Below are 8,310 nucleotides of genomic sequence, written 5' to 3'. Positions count from 1 at the left end.
ATTCCGTTTTCCATAAGCACTTCATGAATCACGGTTTGAAAAATAATCACTAGACTGTTATTAACCTGTGGATTACTGGACTTCCATTCACCATTCAAGGCATATTGACACTTAGAAGCATTTTCTCAGAATTCACAGGGTTCTCCTAATGGCAGATTTGAAAATGAGGCACATTGCGCAGAAAAATACTCTTCAAGCGAGTTCTACCCAATAGACTTGTAACTTCAATTGTTTCATTCACTATGACATTCCGTATTCCGAACACGTTACATGGATCACGAATGCGACAAACATTCTTTAATGAGTGTGAGCATGTGGATTACCGAACTTTCAACCACCATACAAGGCATATTTAAACCTAGAAGTATTTACACTGGGTTTGCAGCTATTTCCTAATAGCAGTTTCGAAATCAGGCAGTTTTCAAAGGAAAAACCTGTTGGAGAGTGTTCTACCCAATAGATATGTACATAACATAAATTCCCCCACTGTGTAATTATGTGTTTTGAACACGCTACATGCAGAAATTATTCGACAAATATAAACTACAGGTTTATTTGCATGTGGATTACAGGACTTTCATCACAATACAAGGCATATTGATGCTTAGAAGCATTTTCTCTGATTTCACAGATCTTTCAATGCCAGTTTCGAAAATGAGACAGATTTCACGGCAAAAATCTCTTGGAGCGGGTTCTAACCAATAGACATGTAATTTACATGGATTCCCTCACCGTGAAATTCCGTGTTCCGAACACATTACATGCATCTCAGATTCGACAAATATTCACTACAGAGTTGTTAGCAAGTGGATTACAGCACTTTCATTCATCATACAAGGCTTACTGACACTTTGAAGAATTTTCTCAGATTTCACAGGTTAGTTTTAACGCCAGTGTTGAAAATGAGGCAGATTTGGCAGAAAAATGCTCTTGGAGCGAGTTTTACCCAAAAGATATGTAATTTACCTAGTTTCACTCACCGTGAAATTCCGTGTTCTGAACACGTTAAACGCAATTCGGATTCAAAAAACGTTTTTAATGAGTTGTGAACATTTGTATTACCGAACTTTCATCCACCTTACAATGCATATGGATACATAGAAAGTTTTATTCTGATTTAGTAGATTTCTACTAATGTCAGTTTTTAAAATCATGCAGTTTTCACAGAAAAATGCTCTTGGAGTGAGTTCTACCCAAGAGACATGCAATTTACATAGAACCCGTCATCGTGAAATTCCGTGTTCCGAAAATGCTACATGCATCACGGATTCGAAACTATTCACTACAGAATTGTTAGCATAATGATTATCGAACTTTCATCCACCATAATACCATATTGACACCTTGACGCATTTTCTCATATTTCAAAAGTTTTTCCTAATGCCAGTTTTGAAAATGAGGCAGATTCGCAGAAAAATTCTCGTGGAGCGAGTACTTCCCAATAGAAATTTAATTTACTTAGTTTCCCTCACAGTGACATTCCAATTTCCGAACACGCTACATGCATCAAGGTTTCAACAAACTTTCTCCAATGAGTTGTGAGCATGTAGATTACAGAACTTTCATCCACCATACATGGCATATTTACACCTAGAAACATTAACTCTGAATTTGCAGCTTTTACCTAATGCCAGTTTCGAAAATCAGGCCGTTTTCTCAGGAAAAAATTTTTGGAGCGAGTTTTAACCTATAGACGTGTAGATTACATAGATTCCATCGGCAGACTTTCCATGATACGATCACGATACATGCATAACGCTTTCTACAAATATTCACCACAGATTAATTTGCATGTGGTTTTACGAACTTCCATCACAATACAAGGCATATTGACACTATGAAGCATTTTCTCTGCTTTTGCAGAGATTTTCAAACGCCAGTTTCGAAAATGAGGCAGATTTCGCAGAAAAATCTCTGGGAGCGAGTTCTACCCAAGAGACATGTATTTTACATAGATTCGCTCACCGTGATATTCTGTGTTCCAAACACACTTCATGTATCTCGGATTCGACAAATATTCACTACAGAGATGTTAGCATGCGGATTACCGAACTTTCATCCACCATACAAAGCATATTTACACCGAGAATCTATTAATCTGTATTTGCAGGATTTTTGTAATGCCAGTTATTAAAATCAGGCAGATTTCTCAGGAAAATTCTCTAGGAGTGATTTCTAACGAAGAGAAATTTAATTTACATAAGATACCTGGCCGTGAAATTCCGTGTTCCGAATATGCTACATGATTAATCGTTCGACAAATATTCATTCCAGATTTGTTAGCATGTGGATTACAGAACTTTCATTACAATAGATTGAATATTGATACTTAGAAATATTTTCTCAGATTTTGCAGTGTTTTCCAAACGCCAGTTTCAAAAATGAAGCAGTTTTCGCAGAAAAATTCTCTTGGAGCGAGTTCTACCCAATAGAGAAGTAATTTACATTGTTTTAATCACCGTGAAATTCCATGTTCCGAACACGGTCCATGCATCACGTAGTAGAAAACGATTCTTTAATATGTTGTGAAAATATGGATTACCGATCTTTTTTCCATCATAATGGCATATTTATAACTACAAATATTTACTCTCATTTTGCAACTTTTTCCAAACTTCACATTCGATAATCATGCAATTTTCGAAGAAAAATTCTATTCTAGCTAGTTCTACCCAATAGAATTGTAATTTACATCGTTTCATTATCGTGAAATTCCGTTTTCCATAAGCACTTCATGAATCACGGTTTGAAAAATAATCACTAGACTGTTATTAACCTGTGGATTACTGGACTTCCATTCACCATTCAAGGCATATTGACACTTAGAAGCATTTTCTCAGAATTCACAGGGTTCTCCTAATGGCAGATTTGAAAATGAGGCACATTGCGCAGAAAAATACTCTTCAAGCGAGTTCTACCCAATAGACTTGTAACTTCAATTGTTTCATTCACTATGACATTCCGTATTCCGAACACGTTACATGGATCATGAATGTGACAAACATTCTTTAATGAGTGTGAGCATGTGGATTACCGAACTTTCATCCACCATACAAGGCATATTTAAACCTAGAAGTATTTACACTGGGTTTGCAGCTATTTCCTAATAGCAGTTTCGAAATTCAGGCAGTTTCCAAAGGAAAAACCTGTTGGAGAGTGTTCTACCCAATAGATATGTACATATCATAAATTCCCCCACTGTGTAATTACGTGTTTTGAACAAGCTACATGCAGAAATTATTCGACAAATATAAACTACAGGTTTATTTGCATGTGGATTACAGGACTTTCATCACAATACAAGGCATATTGATGCTTAGAAGCATTTTCTCTGATTTCACAGATCTTTCAATGCCAGTTTCGAAAATGAGACAGATTTCACGGCAAAAATCTCTTGGAGCGGGTTCTAACCAATAGACATGTAATTTACATGGATTCCCTCACCGTGAAATTCCGTGTTCCGAACACATTACATGCATCTCGGACTCTATAAATATTCACTACAGAGTTGTTAGCAAGTGGATTACAGCACTTTCATTCATCATACAAGGCTTACTGACACTTTGAAGAATTTTCTCAGATTTCACAGGTTAGTTTTAACGCCAGTGTTGAAAATGAGGCAGATTTGGCAGAAAAATGCTCTTGGAGCGAGTTTTACCCAAAAGATATGTAATTTACCTAGTTTCACTCACCGTGACATTCCGTGTTCTGAACACGTTACACGCAATTCGGATTCAACAAACGTTTTTAATGAGTTGTGAACATTTGTATTACCGAACTTTCATCCACCTTACAATGCATATTGATACAAGGAAAGTTTTATTCTGATTTAGTAGATTTCTACTAATGTCAGTTTTTAAAATCATGCAGTTTTCACAGAAAAATGTTCTTGGAGTGTGTTCTACCCAAGAGACATGCAATTTACATAGAACGCGTCATCGTGAAATTCCGTGTTCCGAAAATGCTACATGCATCACGGATTCGAAAATATTCACTACAGAGTTGTTAGCATAATGATTATCGAACTTTCATCCACCATAATACCATATTGACACCTTGACGCATTTTCTCATATTTCAAAAGATTTTCCTAATGCCAGTTTTGAAAATGAGGCAGATTCGCAGAAAAATTCTCGTGGAGCGAGTACTTCCCAATAGAAATTTAATTTACTTAGTTTCCCTCACAGTGACATTCCAATTTCCGAACACGCTACATGCATCAAGGTTTCAACAAACTTTCTCCAATGAGTTGTGAGCATGTAGATTACAGAACTTTCATCCACCATACATGGCATATTTACACCTAGAAACATTAACTCTGAATTTGCAGCTTTTACCTAATGCCATTTTCGAAAATCAGGCCGTTTCCACAAGAAGAAATTTTTGGAGCGAGTTCTACCCTATAGACGTGTAGTTTACATAGATTCCATCGCCGGGTATTTCCGTGATACGATCATGCTACATGCATAAAGCTTTCAACAAATATTCACCACAGATTTATTTGCATGTGGTTTTACGAACTTCCATCACAATACAAGGCATATTGACACTATGAAGCATTTTCTCTGCTTTTGCAGAGATTTTCAAACGCCAGTTTCGAAAATGAGGCAGATTTCGCAGAAAAATCTCTGGGAGCGAGTTCTACCCAAGAGACATGTATTTTACATAGATTCGCTAACCGTGATATTCTGTGTTCCAAACACACTTCATGTATCTCGGATTTGACAAATATTCATTACAGAGTTGTTAGCATGCGGATTACCGAACTTTCATCCACCATACAAAGCATATTTACACCGAGAATCTATTAATCTGTATTCGCAGGATTTTTGTAATGCCAGTTACTAAAATCAGGCAGATTTCTCAGGAAAAATCTCTTGGAGTGATTTCTAACGAAGAGAAATGTAATTTACATAAGATACCTGGCCGTGAAATTCCGTGTTCCGAATATGCTACATGATTAATGGTTCGACAAATATTCATTCCAGATTTGTTAGCATGTGGATTACAGAACTTTCATTACAATACATTGAATATCGATACTTAGAAATATTTTCTCAGATTTTGCAGTGTTTTCCAAACGCCAGTTTCAAAAATGAAGCAGTTTTCGCAGAAAAATTCTCTTGGAGCGAGTTCTACCCAATAGAGAAGTAATTTATATTGTTTTAATCACCGTGAAATTCCATGTTCCGAACACGGTCCATGCATCACGTAGTAGAAAACGATTCTTTAATATGTTGTGAAAATATGGATTACCGATCTTTTTTCCATCATAATGGCATATTTATAACTACAAATATTTTCTCTCATTTTGCAACTTTTTCCAAACTTCACATTCGATAATCATGCAATTTTCGAAGAAAAATTCTATTCTAGCTAGTTCTACCCAATAGAATTGTAATTTACATCGTTTCATTACCGTGAAATTCCGTTTTCCATAAGCACTTCATGAATCACGGTTTGAAAAATAATCACTAGACTGTTATTAACCTGTGGATTACTGGACTTCCATTCACCATTCAAGGCATATTGACACTTAGAAGCATTTTCTCAGATTTCACAGGGTTCTCCTAATGGCAGATTTGAAAATGAGGCACAATTCGCAGAAAAATACTCTTCAAGCTAGTTCTACCCAATAGAGTTGTAACATCAATTGTTTCATTCACTATGACATTCCGTATTCCGAACACGTTACATGGATCACGAATTCGACAAACATTCTTTAATGAGTGTGAGCATGTGGATTAACGAACTTTCATCCACCATACAAGGCATATTTAAACCTAGAAGTATTTACACTGGGTTTGCAGCTATTTCCTAATAGCAGTTTTGAAAATCAGGCAGTTTTCAAAGGAAAAACCTGTTGGAGAGTGTTCTACCCAATAGATATGTACATAACATTAATTCCCCCACTGTGTAATTACGTGTTTTGAACACGCTACATGCAGAAATTATTCAACAAATATAAACAACAGGTTTATTTGCATGTGGATTACAGGACTTTCATCACAATACAAGGCATATTGATGCTTAGAAGCATTTTCTCTGATTTCACAGATCTTTCAATGCCAGTTTCGAAAATGAGACAGATTTCACGGCAAAAATCTCTTGGAGCGGATTCTAACCAATAGACATGTAATTTACATGGATTCCCTCACCGTGAAATTCCGTGTTCCGAACACATTACATGCATCTCGGACTCTATAAATATTCACTACAGAGTTGTTAGCAAGTGGATTACAGCACTTTCATTCATCATACAAGGCTTACTGACACTTTGAAGAATTTTCTCAGATTTCACAGGTTAGTTTTAACGCCAGTGTTGAAAATGAGGCAGATTTGGCAGAAAAATGCTCTTGGAGCGAGTTTTACCCAAAAGATATGTAATTTACCTAGTTTCACTCACCGTGACATTCCGTGTTCTGAACACGTTACACGCAATTCGGATTCAACAAACGTTTTTAATGAGTTGTGAACATTTGTATTACCGAACTTTCATCCACCTTACAATGCATATTGATACAAGGAAAGTTTTATTCTGATTTAGTAGATTTCTACTAATGTCAGTTTTTAAAATCATGCAGTTTTCACAGAAAAATGTTCTTGGAGTGTGTTCTACCCAAGAGACATGCAATTTACATAGAACCCGTCATCGTGAAATTCCGTGTTCCGAAAATGCTACATGCATCACGGATTCGAAAATATTCACTACAGAGTTGTTAGCATAATGATTATCGAACTTTCATCCACCATAATACCATATTGACACCTTGACGCATTTTCTCATATTTCAAAAGTTTTTCCTAATGCCAGTTTTGAAAATGAGGCAGATTCGCAGAAAAATTCTCGTGGAGCGAGTACTTCCCAATAGAAATTTAATTTACTTAGTTTCCCTCACAGTGACATTCCAATTTCCGAACATGCTACATGCATCAAGGTTTCAACAAACTTTCTCCAATGAGTTGTGAGCATGTAGATTACAGAACTTTCATCCACCATACATGGCATATTTACACCTAGAAACATTAACTCTGAATTTGCAGCTTTTACCTAATGCCATTTTCGAAAATCAGGCCGTTTCCACAAGAAGAAATTTTTGGAGCGAGTTCTACCCTATAGACGTGTAGTTTACATAGATTCCATCGCCGGGTATTTCCGTGATACGATCATGCTACATGCATAAAGCTTTCAACAAATATTCACCACAGATTTATTTGCATGTGGTTTTACGAACTTCCATCACAATACAAGGCATATTGACACTATGAAGCATTTTCTCTGCTTTTGCAGAGATTTTCAAACGCCAGTTTCGAAAATGAGGCAGATTTCGCAGAAAAATCTCTGGGAGCGAGTTCTACCCAAGAGACATGTATTTTACAGAGATTCACTCACCGTGATATTCTGTGTTCCAAACACACTTCATGTATCTCGGATTTGACAAATATTCATTACAGAGTTGTTAGCATGCGGATTACCGAACTTTCATCCACCATACAAAGCATATTTACACCGAGAATCTATTAATCTGTATTCGCAGGATTTTTGTAATGCCAGTTACTAAAATCAGGCAGATTTCTCAGGAAAAATCTCTTGGAGTGATTTCTAACGAAGAGAAATGTAATTTACATAAGATACCTGGCCGTGAAATTCCGTGTTCCGAATATGCTACATGATTAATGGTTCGACAAATATTCATTCCAGATTTGTTAGCATGTGGATTACAGAACTTTCATTACAATACATTGAATATCGATACTTAGAAATATTTTCTCAGATTTTGCAGTGTTTTCCAAACGCCAGTTTCAAAAATGAAGCAGTTTTCGCAGAAAAATTCTCTTGGAGCGAGTTCTACCCAATAGAGAAGTAATTTATATTGTTTTAATCACCGTGAAATTCCATGTTCCGAACACGGTCCATGCATCACGTAGTAGAAAACGATTCTTTAATATGTTGTGAAAATATGGATTACCGATCTTTTTTCCATCATAATGGCATATTTATAACTACAAATATTTTCTCTCATTTTGCAACTTTTTCCAAACTTCACATTCGATAATCATGCAATTTTCGCAGAAAAATTCTATTCTAGCTAGTTCTACCCAATAGAATTGTAATTTACATCGTTTCATTACCGTGAAATTCCGTTTTCCATAATCACTTCATGAATCACGGTTTGAAAAATAATCACTAGACTGTTATTAACCTGTGGATTACTGGACTTTCATTCACCATTCAAGGCATATGGACACTTAGAAACATTTTTTCAGAATTCACAGGGTTCTCCTAATGGCAGATTTGAAAATGAGGCACA

The sequence above is a fragment of the Camelus bactrianus genome, chromosome 18 (genome assembly GCF_048773025.1).
Source record: "Camelus bactrianus isolate YW-2024 breed Bactrian camel chromosome 18, ASM4877302v1, whole genome shotgun sequence".
In the NCBI taxonomy this organism is placed as follows: Eukaryota; Metazoa; Chordata; class Mammalia; order Artiodactyla; family Camelidae; genus Camelus; species Camelus bactrianus.
This window is presented reverse-complemented; position numbering follows the sequence as displayed.